Source organism: Lepidochelys kempii, chromosome 16 (assembly GCF_965140265.1).
Source record: "Lepidochelys kempii isolate rLepKem1 chromosome 16, rLepKem1.hap2, whole genome shotgun sequence".
Taxonomy (NCBI): Eukaryota; Metazoa; Chordata; order Testudines; family Cheloniidae; genus Lepidochelys; species Lepidochelys kempii.
This window is the reverse complement of record NC_133271.1, coordinates 16,096,092-16,109,381: the sequence shown is the minus strand read 5'-3', so window position 1 is coordinate 16,109,381 and position 13,290 is coordinate 16,096,092. Positions and strand designations below refer to the sequence as shown.

Below are 13,290 nucleotides of genomic sequence, written 5' to 3'. Positions count from 1 at the left end.
GACTCCTGGACTAGGTGCTGAAAATTAGTTTAAGTGTGTGGGGGTGCCTGGAGAAAGATGATCTGGGGAATTGTGGCTACGCTTCAGCGCAAGGATGGGCAGACTTTGCCTTGCCTGCAATAGTTGTGTTTCTTTCAATGGGACATTTATTTGGTGGAATGCCTTTCATATGAACTGTATCCCAAAATGCCTTGCAACGTTAGCAGATAAGTGGAAATGTGAAATACAGGAAAGAAGGAAAGAGGTTTTTAGCTGTGTCTTCACATGAGGTGGAGAGTGGATGGTAATGTACCCTGAGGGTGTGTCTACACTGCAATTAAAAACCCACAGCTGGACCAGGTTAAGGGGCTGTTTAATTGTGGTATCGATGTTCAGGCTCCAGTTCCCAGTGAGGTGGGAGGGTCCCAGAGCTCGAGCTGCAGCCTCAGTCTGCAATTAACCAGCCCTGTAGCCTGAGCCTCACCAACCCAACTGCTCCGGTGCAGCTGTGGGTTTTTGATTGCAGTGTAGACACCTATTAGAGCCTGGCTCTCCCCTCACCTGCATCTTGTCACTGTTTACATCTGTGCAAAGTGGGTGTGAAACACTATTCTAACTTCCTAATGTTTACAAATCTGTACAAAGGAGGGTAAAACACTGGCAGATGAGACTGGAGCACCCACCCAAGTGCAAATAACTATGCTACATGCAAGGCAGTAGAGAAGCAGGCCCTCTGCCTATAAAATCTGGTGCAGTGAATCATGTTTCTGAGATGGGAAGCAGAAGTGTAAGAACTGCATTGAATGTGGTTTTCAGCATCAGAGATGTGGAGCCAGAACTGCTGCAGAGCAGGTACGCACCAGCCATCCTGGCTTTGCGCATCAAAAACTGCTGCAGAAATCTAAGGGTAGAGGGGCTGGAACATACTGAAAACAATAATGAAAATGCTGCAAAAGCAAATAGTATGCATCTTGTAAACGCTTTCCCCAGATTCCTGAAAGGAAGGTGAGACTTCCCATGGTCGTTTACCAACTGAGAAAGTCCTGTTATTGCTGTGGCTGAAATGGAGGTTTGTGTTTAACAAACTGAGATGGTTGTTTGACTTCCAGCAATTTCCCTGAAAATGCATATTGGCCCAGACTCCTCCTCTGTGCTGCTAACCAGGCCACAGTCAAAGTATAGGAGGGCAAAGGGTGAGATTCATGTAAATAAAACTGAGGAGCTGATACCAGTAGCATGAACCAAGGTTTGGAATATGTTTTGCAAGCATCCTCCATCTACATGGCTCTAGCAATCTTCCTTGGTCCTTTGCCTACCAGTACACCCCCACCCCTCCTCTTCCAGTCCTGGTCCCATGTGTTTCTCTGCCAGTGCACCTCCATCAGGACTGTAGCACTGATTACAGCTAAATGTAATACAGCCAGGTATTGCACAAATTTTTCAAATACTTGTCACCTACACTGTTACCTGCTCTTCCTAGCTTGGGTCTCTCCTGAGCTGCTGTTTGGTAGCTGAGATAGAAACACAGCAACAGTCATGCTGCCCTAGACTGTTGCTCTAGCAGGTGCGGTATCTTGACACGGGCAATGTATGTGGCCAATACATGAATCCTTCTGTATGCTGCACCTAACAAATTTGCATTCTGTATGGTGGGAAGGGAGTGGGGAGACGCTCTCCTGTTTGACCTCTCGAGTGATGGGTTTATGCCAAGAGATGTTTACCATGTCCTAGCACGCATAACTAAAACCACTATGAATTATGATGATTAACTTGTTAATGTTTCCGAAGTGCTTTCAAGGTGAAGAGTGCTGAGCATTATGGGTAACAAAATTAGTCATCAGCCTCTGTCAAATCCAGCTGCAGCCATTGACTCTGCCATGCTGCTGCTGTGAATTACACAGGCCAAAGGCTTTCATTTGTTCTGAATTTACCTGTCATTAATTTCACTGCGTGAACTGGGAGGAAGGGGACAAACAAAACAAAAGGAGTCTAGATCCCTAGGAACTGGCTGAGAACAGTAAAGTGTGTGAGAGACTTAAAAACAGATTTAGGTGGTGGGAAGGAGATGGGTGTAGCCCTGCATCAGTGCCCTTTCCTGCCCTAAGCTGTATCTGTGCTTAAGAATCGTTTTCTTGGGATCTTCCTTTTGGTTGCTTATCCTAGGAGGAGTTTCTTCACTGGGAAATCTTACTTGCCTTAATAGTAAAAGTGCAGACAACCCCAGAAGGATTAGCCTGAGATGCAGTAAAAACTGCAGATCAGAGCAAGAAAAGCTAGCAATACCAGGCAAGGAGTGGGAGATGCTGTGGCTAGTGCCTGTCACAGCAGAAGTTTCTGAGCCCCAGGCCTGTTTAATTCTTTACCTCAAGCTTTGTCCTGCCTGGGTTCTTGGTGAAATTTTGCTTGTCTTGCCATATGTTGTTCCTTGGTTGCCCCAGCAGAGTCATAAGCTTTAGGAGGCAGATGCCTTGCTCCTTAAATCACACCCGGGAGGTTTGCTGTGGGCTGCTGCTTGGGTGTAATGGGATGGATGATTTCAGACTGGCGGTTCTACGCCCCAGTTCCTCCTTCCCCTCTCCCCGCTTGGCTTGGCAGGGAGAGAGCCTGGGCCAGGGGCCCAGGAATTCACTGCTGTTCCCTGGGCTGCAGGCTTGTCCTTAGCCCCCACTGGCCCTATTCCTATCCCCGCCCTCTCCCTGCTGTTAGCAGCAGCCGCCAATCGCCCCCGCCCTTTTCCCGGGTCCTGCAGCGCGGGATCCCAGCCCCAGCTGGTGGCTGCTGCTTAGGGGCTGGTCTCTCTCCCTGGCGCAGGTAGCCAAGGGCGGATCGGGGCGGCTGCAGGGCCGGGCCGAGCTCGGCTTTGACCATGCCCCTCCGGGGGGGCGGGGATGCTGCAGCCGCAGCTCTGTGGCTGGAGGGGGCAGAGCTTTCCGCTCCGCTCGCGTTATGATCCCACTGGGGCGGCTCTTCTCCGCAGGGCTGCTGGGCTTGGAGCACAGCCCCGGGCCTTCCTGGCCTCCGGTCTCCGACCCCCATCCCCATCGCAACGGGGGGCTGCGGGGCAGAGCTGGGCCACCCACCCACCCCGACACACCCCCACCCCCGGCTCAGCCTGCAGCAAGGCGAGGGCCGCTGGCCGGTCAGGCTCCTTGCTGCAGCCGCAGGGAGGGGGCCGGGGTCGCGCAGCCGGGGAGACTGTCTGGAGGGGGGGGGTCCTGGGAACCCCTCGGCTGGGGGAGGGGGGATGTCCCCTGGCCAGGTGACTGGGCGCGGGGGGCAGGGTCCCTCTGCGCGGGTGGGGGGAGGCTGGGTGGGGACTGTGCTGGGGGGGGGGGGTTCAAAGGAGCCTCCTGCTTCGGCCCGGAGCTGGCATCTCTCGGGGCGCTCTCCCCCGCTGCAGCTTCCCACCTCGGTTCCTCCCCCCCCAGGTGCCCCAGAAGCGGTGCCAGCCGCGCATCCTGCCCTGGCCTCTCTCAACCTCTCTCCCTCCCACGCGGCTCAGCTGGGGGGGGGGGACAACACAGGCACCCCCTAAAATGGAGATCGCTCTTTGGGGGCGGGGTTGGCTGGTTTTTCTACACGTGCTTCTGCACCCCGGAGGGGTGGGGGTGAGGGTGGGGGGAGAGAAATCCCGGCTCCGATCCCGCGATGGTGGCGGAGAAGCTTCCCACCGGGGACTGACCCTCTCCCCCTCCTTTCGAAAAAGAGGGTGGGGGGTGGCAGCGATTCTGCTAGGGAGGATCGGGACCCATAGGCTCCAAGGGAACCGGGACACAGCGCCCGAAAGCGCAGACCACAGCGGCACTCGACACCTTTCCTGCATGCAGGCCGCCGGCTTTCCCTGCCCCGGAGAAGGGCAGACCAGAGAGAAACCCCCCAGCTGGGCCAGCGCTAGGCTCCCCTTCTAGCAGCAGGGTGATCTTCCAGGAGGTGGGGAATGGACCCCCCTGGGAGAGAGGGAGAGGGCTTTTCCCCGGGGGCTGGAATCACCCAGCAAAGCTCCCCAGAGGAGCTGTCTCTCCTCCCAGCCCATCGGCACAAAACCGGAGCGAGGGCAGCCCGGACGCTGGTGTCATTCGATTCCCCTCCACTTTCGAGACTTCCCAAACAGTGCCGGCTTTCCCTCGGTCCGATCAAAACACTATTGCAAGCACATTAGTGGTTATCGGGGGGGGGTTCCCCCGCGATCTACCGGCAGCGAGGAGGAAATTAAAGATCACAGGGGCTAGTGGGGTTTTTTAAAGCAATTCTCCAGAAGAACGCTCAGAGGGTTCGTTTTTTAGACACCCTTTGAATCAGATCTATTTCGTCTGGTTTCCTGGGAAAGTCAACTTTACCCAGAATTCTGATTATTCTCAAACCGCTTTATGCCTTCGTCTTTTTACCGCTGTTGTTTTTATGTATGTAGATTCCCCCCCTCTACAATTTCAGCTGAGTAAAATAACTACAACGGGCTTGTATAAAAAAAAAATCAGCCAGAAAATATTTGGAAAACGTTTTTAAATTCTCTTTTTTTTTCCTTCAGCAGTTTTGATTTTAAGGCAGATAAAAAAAAAACCGTGGAAAGTTTAAACTGAATTTTTTTTTATTAAAATCTTCGATTATTTAAAACCAGCGAGCTAGGTTAGAATTAAATAGACACACAAAATATTTCCAGCTGTTAAAGGTGTTATTCGTTTCAAAGAACAAAATCTCTCTGAGCAACATCGGCAGCCTTTTACTAGTAACTACCTGACGCATTAGAACTGAAATATTTGTTGGAGCTAAACGTAGGGAATTGTTATTTAAAAAAAAACATATTTAAACCTACAAACGCTGAGTGTAGAGAGACAGTTTTGAAGATCCCTCTGAGATGAGGGGTTTTAGCGATTGCCAGTTAGGAATATTTATTACCTTGCTGCACACAGGATCCAGGGGATGAAGGGATTTTTTTTTGGCCTCAAATCAACTCCCTAAACCAAAACGATGAAGGTGAAATCTCTGCCACAGATGTCCAGACACAATTCTTGGTTTGTATGTTTCCATTGCACAAGAATTGCGTTTGGACAATCAGGAGCAGAGATTCCTGCATTCCAGGCTTGGCAAGGCATCTTCCAGGAAAATCCGGGTTGGTTCCTAGAAAACACAAACACACACACATACCCCCCCCCCCCGTCGTCCTTCTCCACTCCGGGCACCTCCACACACCGAGCCTTCTCCAAAACACTCGTGTCAGCGGCTCTTCACAGCCCCGTATTTCAGTTCCTTTCGAGGAAAGGAAGGTGTAACATGGAGATAACACTCTCCCTTCATCCTGAACAAGTTTCTGATCATAGCTAGAAAGCTTCTAGTCCCTCTTTTGATTTGAGATATTTCATTTTACCCTTTAACCCCCAATTATTTAATTACCTCGAATATATACAGTACTACATTCCTGATCGTCTGAATCAAGAAAGGGTATTTTTTTTTGTATTTTTGTTTTTAGAAATAATTTGTGAAAAAAATTAGACAGGAATTTGAACGGTTACCGTCTGTAAATTTATCTCTTTTGGGGTGTGTGTGTGTGTGGAAGTGCAGAGGGGAATTACTTGTAATAATAAGAAGAAAGGAACTCCAATCTCAGCCTTTGATGGCAAGTTTGTATATGGATGTCCCCTACCCTCATCACAAACCCGGCAATCTGAGAACAAGCTTGCGATTTTCTCCCAATTCCAGCTATCAAATCGAATCGAATTCCCCCCTTTTTACAAAAATAAATAATTTCCAACAGCACGTTTTTGAAATCCCAGTATTTTAAAATCTCTTCATAAAGATCTGCAGATGTACAAATGGGGAGGTGGGGATCCAAATCGGATTCTCACCGGTAACAATCCTTCCCTCCAAATGCAGCTTCTTCACTAAACTAAGGACATTTCCCCTCTTTAGTTAGAAAATAACGCATCAAGCTTAAACCCCGACATTTACACGAACAGGAATCTGCTTCTCTGGTTTCCCTCTCCGTTTACGTACCGTTTGCTTATTTATAAATATCAGCATCAGCACCTGGGCAAACAGAGTAAACTGGTTTCATTTTTCTGTCTTTGAATTGTTGGCTTTCTAATTCCACTTGGAAATTGATCATGCATCTTTGAGGCGGTTCAATATTTTCATATTCATACACGTGTGTGTGTTTCACTAGCATTTCCACACAGAAAGCTACGGTATGTTATATTATATAGACAGATTATATAACCCGATAAATAGCTATCTAACTATATGGAGAAACGATTTGGAACGCTATATATATACACACACACACATATACATACGTATATACACACACAATTCAATATAACAATAGATATCGATTATAAATAATATCTCTTTCCATGTAATGTAATCTATTACATGGAAAACGATTGATACAGTACATTATATATAATTGTAGATTTAGAGGATAGAATCTAGCGATCTAAAGATATGGAATTAGAGAGAGAGAGAGAGAATGTTTCAGTAATGCCCCCTATAGATAAAGAAAGAGTATTTATATAATCAAATATATACATGCACAGATTTATATCTATATATGGACACAATGGAAAAATATTGAACCGCCCCATTTATATGCAGTTCTGTATAGCTTTACCTGTACATAGTTACAGACAGTTATATGGAAATAATATAGAAAAGGTCTATAGATGAGTATGATTTTATTAACTGGTTAAAAACCCCAACCCAGCCAAAACGCGAAGTGCAGCGGGTCCCCCAAAGGAAAGGGTCTATTTCCAGCATGTGCTTGAAACCCAAGCACCGGCTCTGTTTGTTCTGCACCTGTTAACCCCCGTTTGCTAAAGTCATGCAGAAGAGGCATGCTCGGCCGCACGCCGGGCTTTCCAATACCTGCGCCTGCAGCTCCGCACAAACATCCCCCAAGTGACTTTCTTCCCCCCTTTTTGCTGGGGGGGGGAGGAGAGAGGTTTCAGCTTTTCCCATTTTTTAAAAAAAGTCTCCGGCTGCTCGCGTCCACCGGCTGCGGCTCGCCCTTTCCCCTCTTTCTCCATGTTGTATCCTTCCCCCCCAAGCGCTTCCAAAATCCGCCAAGGCTCCCGGCTCCGCGGCGGCTGGTGCCAGCGGTGGAGTCTGCCCTCCTGGACGGGGCTTGCCGCGACGAGCACAGTGCAGAAGGCTCTGGAGGCTGCGGTTGGCTCCTGAAGGGTTTTTAGTTGAACCCCCCAACAATAAATGCGTGGCAGAGGAGGCTAGAAAAGAATGGGGATGGCCTTCAATTGGTACTGGATTTGAATAACACCACAGGGTGATAAATGCCCATTGTGTTTTAGGAGTAATGAATCTCCACTGTCTCCATAGCACAGACACAGCAGCTGCAACCTGGAGCCAGCCATCTCTTAAAGACACAGCGCCCGAACCTGGGCCCCGCGCGCGCCGAGCCGAGCCGAGCCGGGCCGGGCCGAGCCGGGCGCCCCTTCCGCTTCCTCCGGCCAGCTCCCGGCGGGGCGCGGACCTCGGCCGCGGGGCCCGAGACGTCTTCTGCGGTTCACGAGCGGCAGGAGCGCCGGCTCCCCAGCCCGCGCGCCGGTGAATCGCAGAGAGCTCGGATCCTTCTCCGTCCCCAAGCAGCTGGCTGCTTGCTTTTACCCCGGGCGCCCTGGTTCTGCCTCCACACCGAACGGAACCAGTGGGCTTGCATGGGGGTTGGGGGGGCGGCGGGTTTGTTTGGGTTTTTTTTAGGGTTTTGGGTTTTTTTTTTTTTTTGGTTTTTTTTTGCAGATACTTTGAAGTCTGATCACATTCCCCAGCTCAGTTTGCTTCTTTAAAAAACACACCTCCCTTTCCTCACGCCCTCACTCCCACTCGTGCTACCCTTCAGAGCCCGGGGAGAGATGGGTGGGTCTTCTGACCGGAGAGAAATGGGGAATTTGGAGCAGTTGGTTGCTGGTTAGCTCTTCGAGTAGAATCATCGCCCCCCCCACCCCCCAGGTCTCCTGGGCTGGTGAAATCTGGGGTCTCAGGAATGGTGGACAATGGGTGACATAAAGAGCTCAGGCGAGATCATCAGCTCCGAAAGGATCCCGTTAGCTCTGTGGGAGAGTTTCCATTCACCCTGCTCTTGTAAAGGGACCCCCGAGGCAGCTCCCCGTCCCCATCCCTTCCGCCCCTCCGCCCTCAGCCAGCATCTCTGGTTTCTTATTTTCCTGGCATTCCTGAGCCCCCCTTTTTTTGCAGTGAAAGTGTTAAAACGGTCCACTCCGCCGCTCGCCCTCCTCCACCCTCCATGGAGCGTTGTGATGAAATCAGACAAATAATGCTCATTGTTTTCGGCTAATGAATATTAGTGACTTTTAAGCGTAGCAGCTGCAACATCCTCCCTTGGAAGAGAACAGGGCATCGTTTGCTGCTCTCGGGAAGTTGCCGAAGGGGGTTTCAGGGAGGGCGGGCCGAGAGATCGCAGCCCACAAAAACACGCAGAAGCGAAACAAACAAATAACCAGAGGAGCAAAGCGCTCAACTAAACGTCGAGGCGAGAAGCTGCTGAATGTGCTCCAGCCCCGCCAGCCCCGCTCCGAACACAGCCTCTTCTGCCTCCACAAAGTTCGAGCCAGACTTCTCCCCATCCCTCCCTCTTACTGAACTCTCTGAAATGTTGGGGGTCCTTTTCTTTTAAATGTACTGTTCCCTCCCCTTCCTTTGATCAAATGGAATTAACACACAAATAAAACAAACGCTGGGCAAACTTCACCCAGACACAAGCAGTCCCCTGCTTAAAAATGGACCCAATGAAATGATAATAATAACACCCCACTACTAATTAATAACATACTACTACTAATTAATAATAAAACAGCTCTTTTGGGAATAGCTGTTGCCACTTTTCTGCTAGCGATTTTAAGTGCCACCGAAATGGGGTTTGGACATAATTAGCTGTCCTGATTTCTTTCAAAGATCTAACCAAAATTTTATGATCTACCTACATATTTTTCAGTCATCTTCCCTGCCTTCTCCCCGCAAGCTTTGGCCTTAGCAACAAAGAAAAGGTGGGCTGTATATATCTTGTCCAGCAGCATTTTAGATCCAGGTTTAGGGGACCTTTTCTTGCATATCAAATTCACTATTTAACTGGTGGTTACAACAACCTTAACTCCTGCAATAACTTTCCTCCCATGTATTCTGAGGCTGCAGACAATGAATTAATAGCATGAAGCCTGGCATGGGGCAAGGGCATTGCTGGCCAGTAAGAAATTTCTTTTTTTTTATAATCGCTGTGTAGATTGCAGGCTGATGAAAGAATAAGATAAAACAGAAGGAGAGAGAAAGCCCAGGGCTGGAGAAAGATTGGACCTTAAATATTCCGCTAAAGGGAGTCAACAGTTGTACTTGTCTCCCTTTTTTTTTTTTTTATTCCAGTTTTAAGAACTGTTCTCACACTCTGTTTGCAGAACAGCAAGGCCCTTATACTGACCATGGATGCTCAAGCCCACAAGCAAAGGCTGGACACTGTACTTCTACTGCTGTGAGCAGTAAATAGTTAATCAGCAGAGAGAGAAACACAAACTTGAACATGTTTCAGAGTAGCAGCCATGTTAGTCTGTATCAGTAAAAAGAACAGGAGGACTTGTGACACCTTAGAGACGAACACATTTATTAGAGCATAAGCTTTCGTGAGCTACAGCTCACTTCATCGGATGCTGTAGCTCACGAAAGCTTATGCTCTAATAAATTTGTTCATCTCTAAGGTGCCACAAGTCCCCCTTTTCTTTAAACTTGAACATGTTTGTGCAAAGCATCTCAGCAAGCTGGACTGAGTGGGAATATTGCAAACACTCCAACCACTGGGCAGGCTTCTGAGCATGGGACTCGATTCTGCCTCAGAATCACCCCCAAGGAGTCAAGACAGGCAGCAGTTGTGTGTGCATGGCTTAGGGCAGGTAGGGGCCCAGGAGCCAGAGACTCATAGGAGTTAGAAATGGAAAAGAGCCATGAGGTCACTGAATCCCACTGCCAGTGCAGGATTGCTCCCTACAGAACAAGTCCCAGTGTTTTGTCCAGTCTAATTTTGAATGTTCCAGGTGTTGAGGATTTTAGGCATTAGATTTTAATTACAAAGACTTCTCTGCAAGCCAGAAACCTAGTTACCAGTTCTGAAGTTAGGCACAGTGGTGGCAGGGTCAGTCCCAAAGGGACCCTGATCCTGCATTCTTGGACATTGCAATCTCTCAGTGACTTCCAGTGGGAGTTCTGGGTAGGTAAGGCATGCCAGAGGAGAGCCCTACTTTGATAACAGATATTATCACTGGTGATGACCTTAGTGTTAAGCAAAAAATTAGAGGCCAAGATTTTCAGAAGTGATTAGTGACTTTGAGTGTCAAACCAGAGACACTTTAAAGGGGGGCTAATTTTCAGAGGGTGGGTGCTCAGCACTTCCTGGAAATCAGGCTTTAAAAAAGTTTCTCAAGTTTGGCATCTGAAATCTCTAGTCACCTCTAAAAGCCACAGAATGGTGAAAGCAATTTCTAAGCTGTCTCAGTTTGTGGGAGCTGCCATGTCAACAGCATCACAAGTTCGAAAGGAAAAATAAAAGCTCAATGCCAAATTAAAAAAAGGAAAACGTTGCTCTTTCCTTTCAAAAGACGTCTGATTCCTCAGCAGCTGGAAAAGCCCCCAGCGGTCTCACATTCCAAATGATTCTTCTGGCTCCCATCTGTTTTCATATTAAACAAACCTGTTTTTCAAGGTAAAAATCAGAATTAAAACCTCCAACCACCACCCCACAACTTGCTAACAGATTCCTGCAGGAATCCTAAAATGGTTTTACATGGTCTCTGGAATCCTGATGAGCGTCTTTAGGAAATTAAAGCCATCTCTTCCATGAAGGCTGCAAAGCAATGGGATGCACCCATTGTTACAGCTTGGAGCCTGGCATTGTTTTAGAGCCCAGATGCTGCAAGCCTCCTTTTAACTTTCTTTAATTCTTAAAGTTCCATCCCCCCCACCCCCTCATAATACTGGCTGAGTTAATGAAGTTATGTGATCCTATAAATGTTAATTGTCTAAACTTCTCTTCTTCTCCTTCTTCTTTTTTTTTATCTCTCTCTCCTCCTTGCTGCTTTCTGCTCCACTTGTAATAAAGAAAATATCTTGGCTGGACTTAGGTAGTTGCTTGGCAACCCCAATTGAAAAAAAGAGAACAAAATGTAACCAATCCAAAGACAAAGCAAAAGATTTTGGTGACATGTGACCCCTCTATGAAAAGGGCAGCCTTAAACTGTCCCTTATGTCCTTTGCTCCTGACTACTGGGGCTAACCCCCCTCCCCATTCAGCTTCTTACACCAATAAATATGGATTAGAGAAATACTTTTTCCCACACTGCTGAAAAGATTGGATTGATCTTTCCACCTCTTTTATGTACCAACCTGACAAGTTTCTAAACAAAATTAACAGGGGAGAGTCAAAAGAAGTGAACCCAGGTTCTGGACCCTCACAGGCTGCTGGGGGTTGGGTGGGTGGGGAGAGAATTGCACCATTGAATTCAAACCTCACAGATTTTCAAGGTGGAAAAATGTGCTCCTCTTAAAGAGAACTTTTCACTTCAGCTGGTTTAGTCTAACGATTGGGATGTGCGCCTTCAAACGGCAAAATAACAGATTCCAATGTCTGATTTATAGCTGCTCTGCCTTTCTCTCAGATGCTTGGAGAGGGGCACTCTTTCTGGTCCCATGTCATATAGATGGCAACTTATAAAAAAATCACGCAATACATTTTAGCAAAAGACATCTATTTTCTTGCTAGCATAGACAGTACTGTCTCTTTCAGTGCTATTCTGTTCCTCTTTGCTTCAGAGCCTGAATACTTCCAGTCTGTAGAGGAAGTCATCTGCAAATGAAATTTCATCCTGGAAAAAAACATGATGTCATTGGCTTTAGTTTTGATTCTGAGTAAACACAGCACAGCACGGTTTGAAAGTCGCCCTTGCACTTGACTTTAGGCTCGTGGTTTCAAATAAAAATAATATCCCAGCTATGAGGAATGGGCAGAACATCTTCTCACCAACCCTGCCTTCTATTTCCCCCCTTTCAGCAAAGATCCTCCTGTTTTGGAGATAAGATAAAATGCTGAATCTTCCCAGGCTCACAGAGTAGTGAATGCTTCTTTCACAAGCAGTGCCCCTTTCCAAAAAAGCATCACCTTGCCAGCTGCTTTCCTCCCAGAGGCTGCCAGGAAAAAAAATAGGACAAGGGGGAAAAAAAAGCCAGTGAACTTGTTTTCAGCCTTTCCCTCTGACGATCCACCCAGAAAAGCAGAAAAAATATTTCTCCTGTTAAAATGCCTTTCGTTCATTCCTAAAGCCCGTCAGTGCCGGAATGCTGTCCTCGTGGCGGGAGATGCAGGCTCTGAATGCTAAGGAACTCTCAGTAAGTTGGACATTTTCTGAAGCTATTTTCTAAGATTTCTAAATGTGATGGAGGCCCAAATTCATCCCCTGGAGTAAATCAGAGGTCTTAAAACCAGGGGATGGATTGGGCCCAGGATGGCTTTTGGAGGGGGGTTGGAGAGAGGGCAGGGGGATTAGAGTGTCAAAGCACTTCTCTGATGTGTACAATATTTCATTAAATTTCTCTCCTAATGTTGCTTGTCTGCATCTGTGTTTCCTTAATTTATGTGCCCCAGTATTAAAATCCTATCTATCTATCTATCTATCTATCTATCTATCTATCTATCTATCTATCTATCTATCTATCTATCTATCTATCTATCTATCTATCTATCTATCTATCTATCATTGTGATGGCCCAAGTCCCAGTGCTGGCATGTGACTGGTGGTGCTGGGAGCTAATGCCTCCACAGCATGCCAAAGGGTTAAGGATCTCACAAAGCCCCTTTGATTGGAGCCCACAGATGAGTCACTCTTTCTCCTCCAGCATGTGGACTCTCTGGTCACAGAAGGAGGCAAGTGGCAGTTTGTTCTTTAAAAACCCAGTGACTGAGCAGTAGGGGGAAAAAAAGAGGGTTCACCTCTTTGGGGCTGTGAATGAGCCCACCAGGAGAGAGAATCAAGTGCTTTTTTGTTTCTGCCCCTCCTGGGGCTGTATCCATGAGTCAAGAAAATGCCTCAGAGAGAGAATCATCAGAGGAATTTATCCAGAGAGGGCCAGAGCAGGGTGGCTTAGTGAAGCCCTGATTCTGCAAAGAGCTCCTTGTGGGCACAGGGATCTGCCTGGGGGAAGCATTGTTGAATCCAAGCCTCGGTCTGTGCCCAGTTTTGTTCAGGCAATAGCCCCTCTTTCCCCTCTATTCCTGTGGGAATGAAGGTTTGACCCAGACAGTGTTTGGAGGCT

General features: G+C 47.8%; 1 protein-coding gene across 4 annotated transcripts in view; it reads left to right on the top strand.

Annotated features, from left to right (window-relative positions):
- The first annotated feature begins 12,108 nt into the window (after window positions 1-12,108).
- The window catches only part of CERCAM (cerebral endothelial cell adhesion molecule), a 38,245-nt gene continuing 37,063 nt past the window's right edge, over window positions 12,109-13,290 (top strand). For all 4 annotated transcript variants that reach the window (XM_073314296.1, XM_073314293.1, XM_073314291.1 and 1 more), the window contains exon 1: window positions 12,109-12,366. The gene's annotated coding sequence lies outside the window, so the exon portion shown is untranslated. The remainder of the gene's footprint in view (window positions 12,367-13,290) is intronic.